Below are 14,815 nucleotides of genomic sequence, written 5' to 3'. Positions count from 1 at the left end.
TCACTATCATTCTCTCTGGGAAATGCCACAGGCTTGATCAAGGTCACCTCATCTTCAGGGCAACTGGCTTTCGCACATCCTCTCCTGGGAGGGGGGGGGTTGACTGTCTTGACTGTCCTTGAGTCTACAGGGGGATCTGCAAGAGTGTTGACCCAGGCTTCATCCTTACTCATGGGGCAAAGCCAGCAGCACAGAGGAGTCCAGGCAGTGGTGATGGGAAGGCATCAGCTGCTCAGGTCTGATCTGGGGAATCAGGTGTCACACGGACAAGGGGTCAAGGGTTGGGCAGCTGGTCCTGACACGGTCTGGACAAACAGAACAGCCCAAGGATCTGAAGCCAGATCGTCAGGAAAAGATGAGCGGAAGCCCCAAACTCCAGGGCTGGAACTTCAGACACGGTAGATGTTGCAAAGAATGGATAAATAAACGAACAAAGAAACTTCTATAGGGCTCTGTGTTCTGAATCCTGCCTTCCCCAGCCTGTCTGCTCACCTCCTACCTGACTTTACACCTGTCTGTGGAAGGCTGAAAAAAAACCTTCCTGCCCTTTCTTGGGGTACAACACACCCAAGATTTTCCGGCATTCCCTGGGTCCTGGGGTTTAGGACTTTTGTTGAGGCCCTCTTGATTGTAGATGCTTTGGAAAGCTTAAGCAAGAATCCAGACTCAATCCTGCATCGTAGAGGACACAGTGTCCCAGTCATGGACTTGGTCCTAGGTGTTCCCCGGGTCAGAAAAAGGGAAGACACTCAGGTTTGCTGTCCTCGGGACTTAGAGGGGCAGAAAGGTGCTCTGACCTGAAATGGTTTCTTCATTCGGGGTACCTCCCTCCCCCAAACTAGCTGTTCACTGAGAGGGCTTGCCCTCTCCCTGTTCTGCAGGGAGCACAAAGAGGGACTGGATAAAGAGCCCCACTGAGACCTGAGCTGGGGTATGGGAGTCAGAAAATAAGAGACTCATCCTCTCAAACACGCCCCTTCTCTGCCCTCTCAGACAAAGGCACACACCCAAAGCCCCAGCTGTCACCCAGAGCTGCAGAATGCAGGCACCTCTCACCTTTGGGCGCCCCAAATTTTCTCTTTCCTGGGAGGTGGGTGGGTGTCACTTAAGAACTCAGCTTGGTCTTTGGGAGATGATAGCTACGTGTCTTTATTCTTCAAAGGACCTAAGGTCTAACGCTCCTGGCTATACCGGGGATACTCTCCACCCTCTAACCCCTCTCCAGGGCATCGCAACTCCTCTCTCCCGGGGTCTGAAGCTGTGTCCAAATCTCAGGGTTGGGGTGGAAGGTGGGGGAAGGGAGAGGAGGAGGGGGCGGCTCCTCCAAGCGAGACACAAAGAGACGTCCTTCAGCCTCGGCTCCATGGCGACGCTGAGGAGGGGGAGCGCGCACTCTGGACTTCCTTCCCCACCTGCGGGACTCTAGGGACCTCGGTACCACTCACCTGCCGCCCCTCACCTGGGTCCCACTTACCTGGGCTGGGGCCGCGGGGACGCCGCGGCAGGGGGCCTGGGCGCCGTGTCGATCTTCGTCTGCCCGGCCCGAGAGGGGCTCAGGGCACCACCACCACCATTAGCCGGGACGCTGAAGGCGTCGCAAGGGGCTTGGTCGCCCGGGTCCCGAGGCTTTGGGGTGCCCGCGGCTTCTCGTTAGCAAGAGGATCTTGCTGTCCTAGGTTTGGGGTTCCTGTGTGCCGGAGTAGCGGATTGGGGAGGCTAGCGCGCCCCAAGCCTGGGTCTCTCTGTGTATTGAGGTGTGCGGTTGTAGCAAGCAGATCTTGGGGGGCCCGGGTTGGATGGGTCGCTGCGTCCCAGCAGCCGCGTGCGAGGATGGAGGTCACCGCTCAGCCGCTGGGGGGTTCGGGCGCCGCCGCTGCGAGCAGCCCGGCCCTGCGGGCTCCTGCCCCGGCCTGGCGCGGGCTGAGGCTGCGGCTCCGGCTGAGGCTCCCGCTCCGCCCGGCACTCGGGCTCCAGCGCCGGCGCCCGCCCGGGCTGTGCTCCATCGCGGCCTCGCGGCTCCGCCTCCCGCCGGCGCGTACCTGCCCGCCCGCCGCTCCGCCCTCCGCCTCGCGCGCCGCCGCACGCGCCTTTGTCCGCCGCGCAGGGTGCGCGCTCCGCGCACGCGCACTCCCGCCGCGCCCTCCCGCCAGGCGCCACGGGGCCTGGACCTCCCCACCGCCGCGGGAGCCGCGCGATGCCCCGCCCGCTTTCCGGCCACGCGGGGTCCTAAAACCCTCCGTTCTTTGGCACAAGCTTCTTTTTCTAGGTCAGAGCCCAGGAGGGGGCCAGAACGAGGTTAGAGAGGGCTCGGGGGAGTCACAGAGGGTCACCTGGTCCAGCTGCTTGGTCCCCGAGGGGCTAGACTGTCCCAGACTATTCCAGCCTGTGCTTGTGGGGCGGAGACTGGATCTGTTTCAAAGAAGAAAAATAAATCCGAGCTCTCCTATTCAGAATGCACTCGCTCATTCAACTACCGGTCCATCTGTTCACCCGCCTGTCTGCCCATTCATCCTTCCACCTATCCATCCGATTTCCAGGGGACCTCACAAGACTACTAGGTTACTCAGAGACCTGGGGTCTGTGGGGCCGTGCAGGGTTCAGGCAGAACTTTTGAGCTCTGCTGTAGGGAGACGGTGAAGTAAGTTTAAGGAAAAGCTGGGATTAAAGGTGTATAGCAGAACGGAAGAAGGGGGGTTCCTGGCTGAAGCAGCAGCTGTGCAAAGCCACCCGGGTGTGAAGAGCTTTGTTCATTAACCGGAAATTGTAGCCTGGATGCAGGTGGGGCGATCGAGCCGAGATGGCGACAGAGTGGGAACAAGGAACGCATCCTTCCAGAGGCCCAGTCTCCCATGCAGCATACTATTTTATTCATGGGAAAAGCCCCCGACGCACCCAAAATCTCTCCTCCTTTTAATCTCTGATCAGATTGTTTTCTCAAATTAGCATCCTCTTCCAACCACTCCAGCTGCTCGTAGAACTTTTAGAGCTGGGTATTGCAAACTCAGGTAACCTTAGGTGGAGCTGGGAAGATGGCTTATTAAGTAAAGTGCTTGCCAGGCAAGCATGAGGGACTTGAGTTCCTCCAGTGCCATGACACCTGTAGTTCCAGCCCTGGGAAGGCAGAAACAGGTGGATCCCGATCTGATCGGTGAGTTCCAGTGAAAGACCCAGTCTCTGAATAAATAAATAAGTACGGGAGGGGAGAAGGGGAACCAAGCGAGATGCTGCTAAAGACCAGGGTTCAGGTCCCCAGAACTCAGCTATGGCTGGGCAGGTGTAGCAGCCTAGAATCCCAGCATTTAGGAGGCAGACAGGATCCCCAGAGCAAGCTGACTAGCAAGACTAGCTGAATGAGTCAGCTCTAGGTTCAAGTGAGAAACCATGCCTCAATTTGTAAAATAGAGAACAAGAGAATTACTGCAGTCAACCTCCGTCTCCACATGCACACACATGCATGTGCACCCCACATACATGCAAACACACATATGCATGCATACCACGCACTCACAAAAAGTTAAATGAGCTGGGGAGGGATTGAAGAATACACCTGATAATGTCAGCTTCTGTCCTCTACACACACACACACACACACACACACACACACACACACACATACCTAAGTTGAATAAACTACAGACAGGAACTAGAAATGTGGCTCAGTCTTGGCATAGGGAAGACCCTGGACTCAGTCCCCAGAACTGGACAAAGAAACGAACACCCAAAGCTGATGCGCAGACTTCTGCTTGGCAGCCCGCACTACTGCTACTGCTACTTGTAATCCTAGCCCACCTTCCTCCCACCTTTACTGAAAGTTAGTTTTCTGGAAACCAGGTCCTTTGTGGGCACCAGCTCTGTTGAGAACAATGTCTCCTAGGTTGCATTTCTAATACGCTTGCCAAGCACCCCCTGTCCCCTCCAGGGTAAAGCCTACCCTGTATTGTGGTGTGAAGGAAAATGGCCTCCATTAAGTTCTTAGAGAGTGGCACTGTTAGGAGGTATTACCTTGTTGGAGGAAAGTATGTCACTGGGGGTCGGCTTTGAAGTTTCAAATGCTCAAGCTAAGCCCAGGGTCACTCTCTCTTCTTGCTGCTTGAGGAAATGGGTATAGAACTCTCAGCTACCTCTGCAGCGCTATGTCTGCCTGTCTGCTTTCATGCTTCCCACCATGATATTGGGTTAAACCTCTCAACTGTAAGCCAGTCCCAACTAAATGTTTTCTTATAAGAGTGTCTGTGGTCATGGTGTCTGTTCACAGCAACAGAAATCCAAAGATGCCCTGTGCTGCAGGCTGTCAGCATCTAGTGCCTGCTTGCCACACCAGCCCAGGGAATCTCTCTTCTCCATTCAGCCTTGGCATCAGCAAGCTCTTTTGGAACATCAACTTCTTGCTTTTCCACATCTCTGTGCATTTGGTTCCTTCCATCCATATAACACCAACCTTGTCTGCTAATTTCCACACAAGTTATCCTCTAAAACAATTCTGTGGCTGCCTGCTCTCTTCCACTTCGTCCCAGCCTCCCCGCCTTTCCCCGTCCCTGTCGGAGCTTTCCAAAATGAGGTATTGGTGCTTCAAACAAGCAACTTGGCAGGGGGTGGGGGGTGTCTGTGTGAGTGACTGGGTGTAAGAGCAGGAGACTGGAAGAGAAAGGGCACCTTCTTGTGTCTTATAACGGCGTCCCCAGACACTAGAGCTGAGAGTACATCCTCATTCAGGGAAACAGGCCTTGACATGTTCTTGGCCATGGTTGTTGTTATAGCCGGCTCTTAAGTGTCTCCCAAGGGCATATATCAAGAGCTTGGTCCTTGCACTGGAGAGATGGCTCAGTGGTTAAAAGGACTGGCTGCTCTTCCAGAGGTCCCAGTTCACAACGGTCTGTAACTTCGGTTCCAGGAGATCTGGTGCCCTCCTTTGACCTTCTAGAGCACCGAGCATGCATGCAAGTAATGCACAGATATACACACAGGCAACATCCTCATAAAGGAAGATAAAATAATTAAAAATACCTTTTAAAACAAAAAGGAAAGCTTGGGCCTCAAGCTTCGTGCTATTGAATGGTGATGGGGACCTTTAAAAGGTGGGGCCTGGTGGGATGTTTCAGGTAATTTGAGGACATGCTCTCAAAAAGAATTGTGGGACACTTTTTTCTCCTTTTGTTCCTGGCCATGTTATAAACAGGCTTTCTCTGCCACAAGGTCCCCCCATGGGGTGCTGCCTTGCCACTGGCCCCACATCAACAGGGTCAAACAAATGGTTAAAGCCTCTAAAACCTTGGGCCAAAACACAGCTTTCTTTTCTATAAGTCTCTTGTCACAGGTGTTTTGTTACAGCGTTCCCCAGTTCAAGGCTTCCTCCTGCAAAAACTCCCTTGATTCCTCAGTTGAAGCTTTGATTATCCACAAAGCAATTACAAAAAGGTTTCTACAACGAATTGTGGGGAATCCCTTCCCAGTTGCCCTCTCAGCAACTGATTCCCATAGGCTAAACACTCTTGCAGGCAACACATATTCTCCTTAAACGCAAGCTAGGAAACTCAGGGCTCCATATGTTTTGGGGCTAGCAAAGAAGATGCAAACCCCTGGCAGAATAGGGCAGGGCTGACTTCACAAAGCAGAAGCAAGAAAAGATAATGCAGAAACTGGGTATTGGTTGATTATGAAAGTCAGGCAGCTGGACGGTGGTGGCGTATGCTTTTCATCTTAGCATTCGGGACCCAGGAACAGGTAGATCTCTGAGTTTGAGACCAACCTGGTTTATAGAGCTAGTTCCAGGACAGCCAAGGCCATACAGAGAAACCTTGTCTTCAAAAGCAACTTGTCTCGAAGAACAAGAAAACAAGAAAAGGAGAAAGCCAAGCCCTCAGATTTACAAGGGCTGGAGGTTGGGTCACACCACTGGGTGACCCCTCACAACCAGCCCAAGCCTTAGTGAAGTCAGTGGTTAATTCAGTGGTTAGCCAATGGGAGAGGAGATAATGAGAGCCTGCTATGGGCTCCCAGCAATCTGCAGCAAGGTGCAAAGAGCACAGCTTGATTCTCCTGCCTTCCTCTTCATCGTTTTCACATAGGAGGAGGCTCACGGGATCCATGGAATTGTGCAGGGTAAGTGGTGGGCGGTGATGGTCTGATCTTCTGCCTCTCAGACTTGCCCATTTGGGACTGGAATCACCCACTACTAGTAGCAGCCACTGTGAACCAGCCCACGGTTCACAAAGAAGTCTCCCATTTGCTTCCTGCAGCTGATCCCTAGTTGGGGGAAGTAGTGTTGAGCAGTTACTTGGGCACATAACGCTCCTTTAATGGCAGCTTTGTGTCCAGGGCTTCCCACTGGCTTTATGGAAGCATTCTAGGCTCTTGCTGCCCAGCGTTGCCCTCCCCACCCCTCTCTTCCATTGCCAGGTCTCTTGAAATTTGACAATAATCTGAGCATCCTCTAACCCCGACCCTATGCCTAGAGCACTGATGCCGGTGAGCAGCTCCTGTAGCTGGTGATGCTCATGACTGGGTAATTCAGGAGGCAAATTAGGATTAAGATGACAGATATGATGTCATTTGAGTGCACAGATATGGAAAGTCCAGGCAGCTGGAGCAGAAGTATCCAGGGCCCCTGAGGACAGATCTGAACCGCTTGTGCTAGGGTTCCACCCAAACTCAGGCTGGCTCAGAGAGAATGGGGCATCCGGGGTTCAGTAGCTGGGAGGGCAGCAGGTCTCTGAAATCTCTGTTTGGAATTCATCCCACGGGAGCATCAGAGCGTTCCAACAGTGTTCTTGTGCTCTCTGCCCCACGTGGAAATACAACTGCGACCGTGGGTGGCCAGCAGGAAGCCACTGATGCTGACAAGTGCCGTATGATGCAGTTGGAGCAAAGACCTGCTTCTCTGTGGTTCTGCAGGCCTGCTGTGCTTTGAGGCAGAAACTCTGCTCCTTGCTGGAGAGCCAGCCAAAGGCAGTAATATAATGTCTGTAGTATAAAGGCAATGCCTGTAATGTCAGGGGGGTGGCTGCTCCTGGAATAAACTCAAGATCTGGGATTGGAAGGGAGGATCCATGGTAGGATCCATGTTGGCTAAGATTCATTTCTTAGTAGGATTATGGGATGCAGAAACGATAAACTGTTAGCATTGGCCTCAGGGGTAATCTCTACCCACCACAACTACACATTTTCTAAAACAATTGAAAACTATCCTGTGGAAGTTTTGATAAATGTGATTATTGTTCCCCTCAAGACAGAGTCTCACTGTATATTAGAGGCTAAACCAGAACTCACCATCTGTCCTCTTACCTCAACCTCCCAACTGCTGACATTGCAGGTTCATCTGCCTCCCTCCCTCCCTCCCTCCCTCCCTCCCTTCTTTCCTGCCTTAATTTGAGAACTGATTCTCAAAACAGCCCATACTGGTCTTGAACTTGCTGTAGAACCAAGCATGACCTTGAGCTTCTGATGCTCCTGTCTCAACTGCTCAACTGCTAGGACCACAGGTGTGCATCACCAGGCAAAACTAGGAACATTTCCACTCTGTGAGTCTATGCTTCCTAAAGCCAGGTCCTAGAACTACCCAGGATAAACTCCAGTGGGGACACTCCCACCTACAAATAACCTTAGTGTTTCAGAGGCGGAGGCAGGAGAACTGTCAGAACTTCAAGCCCAGCCTTGACTTATGGAGTGAAGACCCTACCTCAAAGATAAAATAATAAAATAAAAGACAAAACAAATACATAAAGAAGAACACTTCCTCAGGATGACCTACCTCACTGGTCATGCTTAGAGAAGCAATAGGAATGGAGAGACCTTGGCACTGCTGGCCCTATCCACCCTGCTGTCTGGTTACCATAGTGATAGATGCTGTACCCTTAAGGCTGGGATGCAGTTGTTGCTTTGGGAAATGAGGACCAGATGGGGCCTGACCCCAGCCATGTTTACTGCATCTCCGTAGTCCTCCAACTAAGGCATAGACTCTCAGAGCTTTCTCAGTTCCTGCTCCTGGAGAAGTGACCCCTGGGAACACAGACATTTCTAAGGGGTCAAGTGTGTCTAGCACACATCCCGGGAGGCTTGGAGGTGGGAGTGGCTTCAACAGTGTCCTAGTTTGATTTCTCTGAGACTGAGAGTTGATTAAATCCCTTATGTAGTAGGGGACCTCGGAGAAGAGAATAGAAAGAGCAGGAGACACATAGGCAAGGCGTGGATCATGGAGCCGGCCACCACTGCAGAACCCATACAGCCAAGTCCGCTGAGGAACTCTGAGACAGGGGAGGACATGCTGGCCGGCCGCATCCTGGAGGCAGGGATGGATAAGAGCTGCTCGGGTGGGAGTAGGGATGGGGGTGGAACCAGGAAGCCTTCAGGAAAAGAGATGAAGATGCAAAAAGCTGGGAATGAGGCCAAGGACATCTGGGTGGGGCCTGGCAGGGACTGCCTCACATGCCTGCATTTGGAACTTTCCTGAGCTTGGCACTATGCCCACGCAGTCCAAGCAGCACAGACTCCGTTACCTAGCATCTGTCTACACAGTCTGCTCCCAAAGCCCCGGTTTCCTTTAGGAACCTACATTCCCCGCCATACCCTTCATTACTCAGGGGATCTGATGATGATGGTGTCTGACTCCTGGGCTGGTCTTGTGACCCAGCCCCATCAATCAGTATATAACACTTTCTCCTGGCTACAGGGGTCCTTTCTGAGACCACAATGAAAGGCTGAGTGTAAGCCTGTTGTCACACCAGGGAGAGCCTCCAGAGGAGGAATGAAGAGATGGGGACACAAATCTCATCATTATCTGAACTCCTTGCCATCCCTGTGTGCCTGAAGACTTGGACCTTTTAGTTCTGTGGCCCAGTAAAGTCCTCTTTGAGTTTATTCTTTTATTATTATTATTATTATTTTAATTACATCAGTATTCTGCCTCCATGTATGTCTGTCATATCACCTGGAACTGGAATTAGAGATTAGACCCGGGATTTGAACCCGGGTCCTTTGGAAGAGCAGCCAGTGTTCTTAATCACTGAGCCATCTCACCAGCTCCCTCACCCTCTTTGAGTTTTAATCAGAGAGACTTGAATCTCTGTTACTTATAACCCCAAGCTCTCTGTACAATAGGTTTCTTTCTTTCTCTCTTTCTTTCTTCTTTCTTCCTTCCTTTCTCTCTCTCTCTTCCTTTCTTCCTTTCTTTCTTTCTTTCTTTCTTTCTTTCTTTCTTTCTTTCTTTCTTTCTTTCTTCCTTTCTCTCTCCTTCCTCTCCCTCTTCCTCCTCCTCCTCTTCTTCCTCTTCTTCCTCTTCTTCTTCTTCTTCTTCTTCTTCTTCTTCTTCTTCTTCTTCTTCTTCTTCTTCTTCTTCTTCTTCTTCTTCTTCAGGATTTTTCTGTGTATCCCTGAGTGTCCTGGAATTCACTCTGTAGACCAGGCTGGTGTTGTACTCAGAAATCTGCCTGCCTCTGCCTCCCAAGTGCTGGGATTAAAGTGTACACAGCCATTGCTCAGATGAATGTGGGTTTCTAAAATGGTTAAATTCTGGAAGTGAGTTACATAGCCACTCATTTGACCCAGGTGAATACCACTTCCCTATTCTCCATCCTTGCTTTTGAGGCAGAGCCTCACAATGTAGTCCAGGCTAGCCTCAAACTTGATCCCCCTGCCTCTGCTGCCATAGTGTTGGGATCACAGGTATGTGCCACCCTGCCCAGATCTGCATGCCCTTCCCCTCCCCAGGCCCAGCATGTTCCTGGAGTGGTCCAGACTGTAGAGCTTGACATGGTACTCTCCCTGGCTGTCTCCACCCTTCCTTCAATTCCTCAACCCCTAGCCTTGTCACAAGGCCACCTGTGCATTTAACAAATACAGATGTGGGGCAGGCCATGTTCTCTACATGCTAGCACCTTTCTACACAGCCAGGCCTCTTCACCCAGGAGCTGTCTCTCTATGTCAGGGCACAGAGAGAGGAGAGGCTGGATAGAGCTTTCAGACAGCCTGGGACTCAAACCCATACTGCCTCCAGGGTCCAGGCCCTGGCATCTTCTTGACACCGGCTCAGGGTCATCTCTTTCCATTTTCCCTCACTCCACCCATTGCCTTGACCTGTTTTCATCTCTGCCTTGTGCTGCTGCTACAAAAAGCAGAGTCCTGATGTCCTGTGGCGGGGAGAAGGGCAGGAAGAGAAGGGTGGGTGCTGAAGGTGCTCAGGCAACACCTGCAGCGTTCCCATCCTGTTGGGGGCTTGGCAGAGCCAGGGGCGGGAAGGGAGACAGGGAGTGGTGGGACTAGAGGGGGCTGGGTGGAGCTGTGCCTGCAAGCCCTAATTAACTGAGTTAATTAGGAGGGGAGGAGAAGCCTTGTGGGAGTTAATAGGCTTGGCTAATTAAGTGGATCCTAGAGAATGGCTTGGATTCTAGTGGCTGGGGAGATAGGAGGGGTTCGCCAAAGCAGAGGACAGGGAACGAGACACAGGCTCCTCCCAGGTGTCATCAGGCTGTTCTCAAGGTCTATAGCTCCCCCCAGATCTAAGGACATGACTGCATCCTGCATTGAGGGCTGCAGACGCTACCCATAGCTTCAGACGGGGAGGCTGCAGGATAGTCTGAAGCTATGGGCAGCGTCTGCAGCCCTCAATGCAGCCATCACTTTGGTCACTAAGGTCCTAAGGTCACTGTTGAACTCTATTGTACCCCTTCTCACCCATCCGTTGGGAGTAAAAGGTAGACTCCCATTTGAACATTTCAAAGAGTAAGAACATAAATAGAGCCAAACATCTGGACTTTTCAGAATAACCACAAAGATGATCCAGCATGGGCCAGGGCCACACTCCCTGTGATGGTCAAGGACTGTGGCTGTCAACCAATGAATGCCCCCCACACCCCTGTGGTCCTGTGTGCAACAGGTTCTTGCCTAGATCATAGATGTCACAACAGAGTCCCAGAGAGGAATCCCATGGCCTGCTCCAGCCAGTTCTCAGCCTGCTGCTTAGGCTACCAGGGACAAGGCCAGATGTTAGGCACCTCAAGACCAGATGTTAGGCACCTCAAAGCCAGATGTTAGGTACCCAGGAATCTGAGGGCTTTCTCTTGCTTGGCCTGGCTCTCTCTAATGTGGAGTCCAACATTATCCCAGTACTGACAGCTCCAGTGAACAAAAAGTCTACCTCCCACAATGCACCTGTGCATGTTAGTTACAGACCCTGGGGCCCAGGGGCTAACCTGTGCTGCCCATGCTCAGAATGCAGGGCAGAAGACTCTCTTTCTCCTAGGTTCTTTTCCCCAGTGGGTTTCACTTCTATTTAATACCATACTCCCCCGGGCATGAAGACATTCGCAGGGCATTTGCCTAGGGCCACCCTGATAGTGATCCATCCAAATGCAGTCCCCAGTGAAAGGGTCCTATCAGCCTTCCATCACAGAGACAAAGACAAACAGATGGAAAGCTTCAAGGCAGCAACCCCAGGGTGCTCAGATCCAAAGCAGGCTCTGTGCTCCTGTGTTGACAGGCCCAGCTGCATCCCACACTACCCCACTCAAGCCTGGGTGGATCACTGGGTGCAATGCCTTCACAGCACACATTCATCCACCCACTCAACAGGCAAATTCCATTGTTTGTTTGTTGTTGACATAGGCTTAGAACTCACTATGTAGACCAGGCTGGCCTTGAACACACAGAAACCTGCCTGCCTCTGCCTCCCAAGTGCTGGGATTAAAGGCCTGCGCCACCATGCGCGACCAGGTAAATACTTCTTCATCTTTTTGTTTTCTTTTGCAGTTCTGGGAATCAAATTCAGGGCCCCTGACATGCCAGGCAAGCTCTCTACCCCTGAGCTACAGTGTACCCCCAAATATTTATTAAGTCCTTCTACTCGGTGTTAGAGTAGGTGTGCTGTTTGCAACTAACGACACAGAACAGTCCCTGCCTTTGCAGTGCTTCTGCTTTAGTACAGAGACAGTGACAAACAGGACACAGAAGTAAATGATACAGGTCAAGGCATTAAAGTGGAAAAGAGAGATAAGCCCGGGAAAGGGCACACAGCATTCTGGGAAGTCCTCGCAGCCTCATTCTCTTAGCAGAGACTTGAATGGAGTGAGAAAGGGGATACACAGACAGGGGAGCCAGGCCAAGGCAACAGCTAGTGTGAAGGCCCTGCGGTCAGTGTGCTCTAGGTGCTCAGCAGTGATTTAAGTGCTAAGGCTGGGGCAGCATGGACAGTAAGAGGTGACAGAGCCACTGGAAGCCTTTGGCTTTAACTCTGATGGAGGGGGGACTGCTAAAGGCTTTGGGGTGCATAGGGAGAAATCTGGGGTACATAGGGAGAATAGGCTGTGGGGGGGAGAGGACTCAGAAGCACCAATCAGAAAGCTGCCTTCCGCAGACCGGAGGGGTGACACTGGCCTGAGGCAGGCATGTGGGAGTGGAGTGGCCAAGAAGACATGCATCCTATCTCTGTGTGAATGTACGTCCTTGTGCTCATAGATAAGCACTAGGGAACCCAGGAATGTTAAACACACAGGGTTGTCTCTTCAAAGGGGGGAGGTGTATAATCTGCTTTCCACCCAGAAGGCTGGGATCGGACATGATTAATAGCCTGGTGACTTTCGGGATATCGGTGTGGCTGGGACCTCCCCTAGACCCTTATCAGGAGCTTGACAATCTGTAGAACCTATCTTTATGGGAGGTGTCACATGGAGTCCATCTATAGAACTCATCTTTATGAAACATGCCACTAGGGCTGGTGAGATGGCTCAGCGGTTAAGAGCGCCGACTGCTCTTCCAAGGGTCCTGAGTTCAAATCCCAGCAACCACATGGTGGCTCAAACCACCCGTAACGAAATCTGATGCTGTCTTCTGGAGTGTCTGAAGACAGATACAGTGTACTACATATAAATAAATAAATAAATAAATAAATAAATAAATAAATAAATAAATAAATAAAATGAAAGATGCCACTAGTACTTTACAGAGGGTTTGGTGGAGTTATGCCTTATTGCACATACAGGATTAAGTTACCCCTGGGAAATTTTCACTAAATTGTGCTATGTTTAAACGTGCCTAAAAATAAACTACTGAGGGTCAGACTCCCAAAGTTTGAGCCAACGCTGGCTACTTAGTTGTATTGAACCACAACTGCGTTCTTGTCTCCTGTGGATCATTACATGGCTGGCTGTGGTGCTGACAGAGACCTGAAGCCAGGACCTGTGAACAAGCCCCTGACCCATGCTTGAGGCTCATCTCCACGTGTCTGTGCCCAGGTTAGCCCTGTGGGGATGTAGACTCAGGTTCTGGGTGCTTTCAGCCTTCCAAAGATGTTGGGAATTTTGATAATGAGGACAAAATGCCCTGGGTTTTAAGTGTTGGCTCATTTGTTTATTTACCTACTTATTTTAATAGTTTTCACCTTTGAGTCAGGGTCTGTCCATACAAACCAGGCTGCGCTTGAACTCAGGCTGGCCTCAAACTCACTACTGTGGTGTAGCGTACTTTACACTAGTAAAGTAATTATCCCCAGTGCTGGGATAATAGGCATGCATCCCTACAAACGCCTTTCTATGTCCGTTTTATGGCTGTTGAAACCACAACACAAAACAATTAGGTTACTCCAACAAAGCTACATAATGCAGAAGTAGTGGACCTAGAGTGTGTCATTTCAAACTCTGAACCTGTCCAGTCATTAGAAAAAGAAGCCAAGCTTGAGCAAACAGCGCCTGGAAATCCCTGGAAATATGAGCATAGCGCTCCCTCTAGTGGCCAAAATTCTACAGTGCAGGACAGGCCAAAGGACCGCAGAAGCAGCCCCAACCCCTCATTCCTTTCTGGGAAAGAAGAGCACATTTCTATCATTTGCTTCCCATCGCCCAGGACAGTTAAGTCCAAGCCCTCTGGTCCCGCTGGTCCCTCTGGTCCCGCTGGTCCCTCTGGTCCCGCTGGTCCACTCAAGGCCTCCTCACTGGTTATGACTGAGCAGAGCCAGCCCCAGAGCATCTTGTTTCCCGGTGTGTAAGGAACTTGGTCTCTGTCCACGCTGTGGTGCTGAAGCTCTGCTGCACATTGTGACATTCTAGGAGCCTTCAGATGTCCCATGTCAGGCCATGTCCCAGAACAAATGACTGTGTTTAGACTTGTGAGGGACAGAGTTTAGAGAACAGATATCAGAGAGCTGTCCTCTCATTGCCTGGATGTCCTAATGTCACCTCCAACACACTGGACCCCTCTGGACCATGCCCCTAGGTACAAACCCCAGATCTCGTGAGAACTCACCCATCAATCACTTTACCCTAATCTCTAAGGTCAGTCGCTCTCACAGTTTCTGCTCTCTATCTAGCCCATTGTTTGTCCAGTTCCTGCGTGTGACAGCCCTTTGACCTTATAGAGACAGCCACCTGCATTCTCACTGCCTGGCAGCCACCACTACCTACCTCGTCCTGTCTGGGCTCCACTCTCCATCACTACACTCGTACCTGGAAAGTGCCCACTTGCTCACCTACCTTTTGCACTAGGCATGCTACAATCACCTGCCCTCTTACTGCCTGCATCAAGCAAGTGGCTTCACCAGGGAGAGCCACATTCCAAGCAGCCATGCCCCTTAGCCTCTAGAAGTGTGGCTAGAGGGAGAAACTCATTGTTGCTCCACAAGTACTCCTCTTCCCTGCTCCCTTTGAGCATGGCTACCTAAGATTCCCTCTGCCATGCATGAGTCTCCGAAGGATCCAAGTGAGGCCAGACACTCTGCACTTCAAGCTAGTGCCGGGTGATTCCCACATGGCTTCCATAGACCCAACACTCCACATTAAGGCCTGGATGCCTCTTGCTAACATCTCTTCTCTCCTCAGGCACGATGCACAGAGAT

The 14,815-nt window shown here is 51.4% G+C and overlaps 1 protein-coding gene across 2 annotated transcripts in view; it reads right to left on the bottom strand.

The window, feature by feature from the left end:
* Positions 1 to 14,815, bottom strand: part of Sbk1 (SH3 domain binding kinase 1) — a 45,545-nt gene that overhangs the window by 19,944 nt on the left and 10,786 nt on the right. Inside the window, exon 1 of one of the 2 annotated variants that reach the window (XM_021168051.2) lies at positions 1,475 to 2,080. The exons of the other annotated variant lie outside the window; for it this stretch is intronic. The gene's annotated coding sequence lies outside the window, so the exon portion shown is untranslated. Of the gene's footprint in view, positions 1 to 1,474; positions 2,081 to 14,815 lie in introns of those variants that run through there. 2 annotated transcript variants of the gene reach the window in all.

The sequence above is a fragment of the Mus caroli genome, chromosome 7, assembly GCF_900094665.2.
Source record: "Mus caroli chromosome 7, CAROLI_EIJ_v1.1, whole genome shotgun sequence".
NCBI lineage: Eukaryota > Metazoa > Chordata > Mammalia > Rodentia > Muridae > Mus > Mus caroli.
This window is presented reverse-complemented; position numbering and strand designations above follow the sequence as displayed.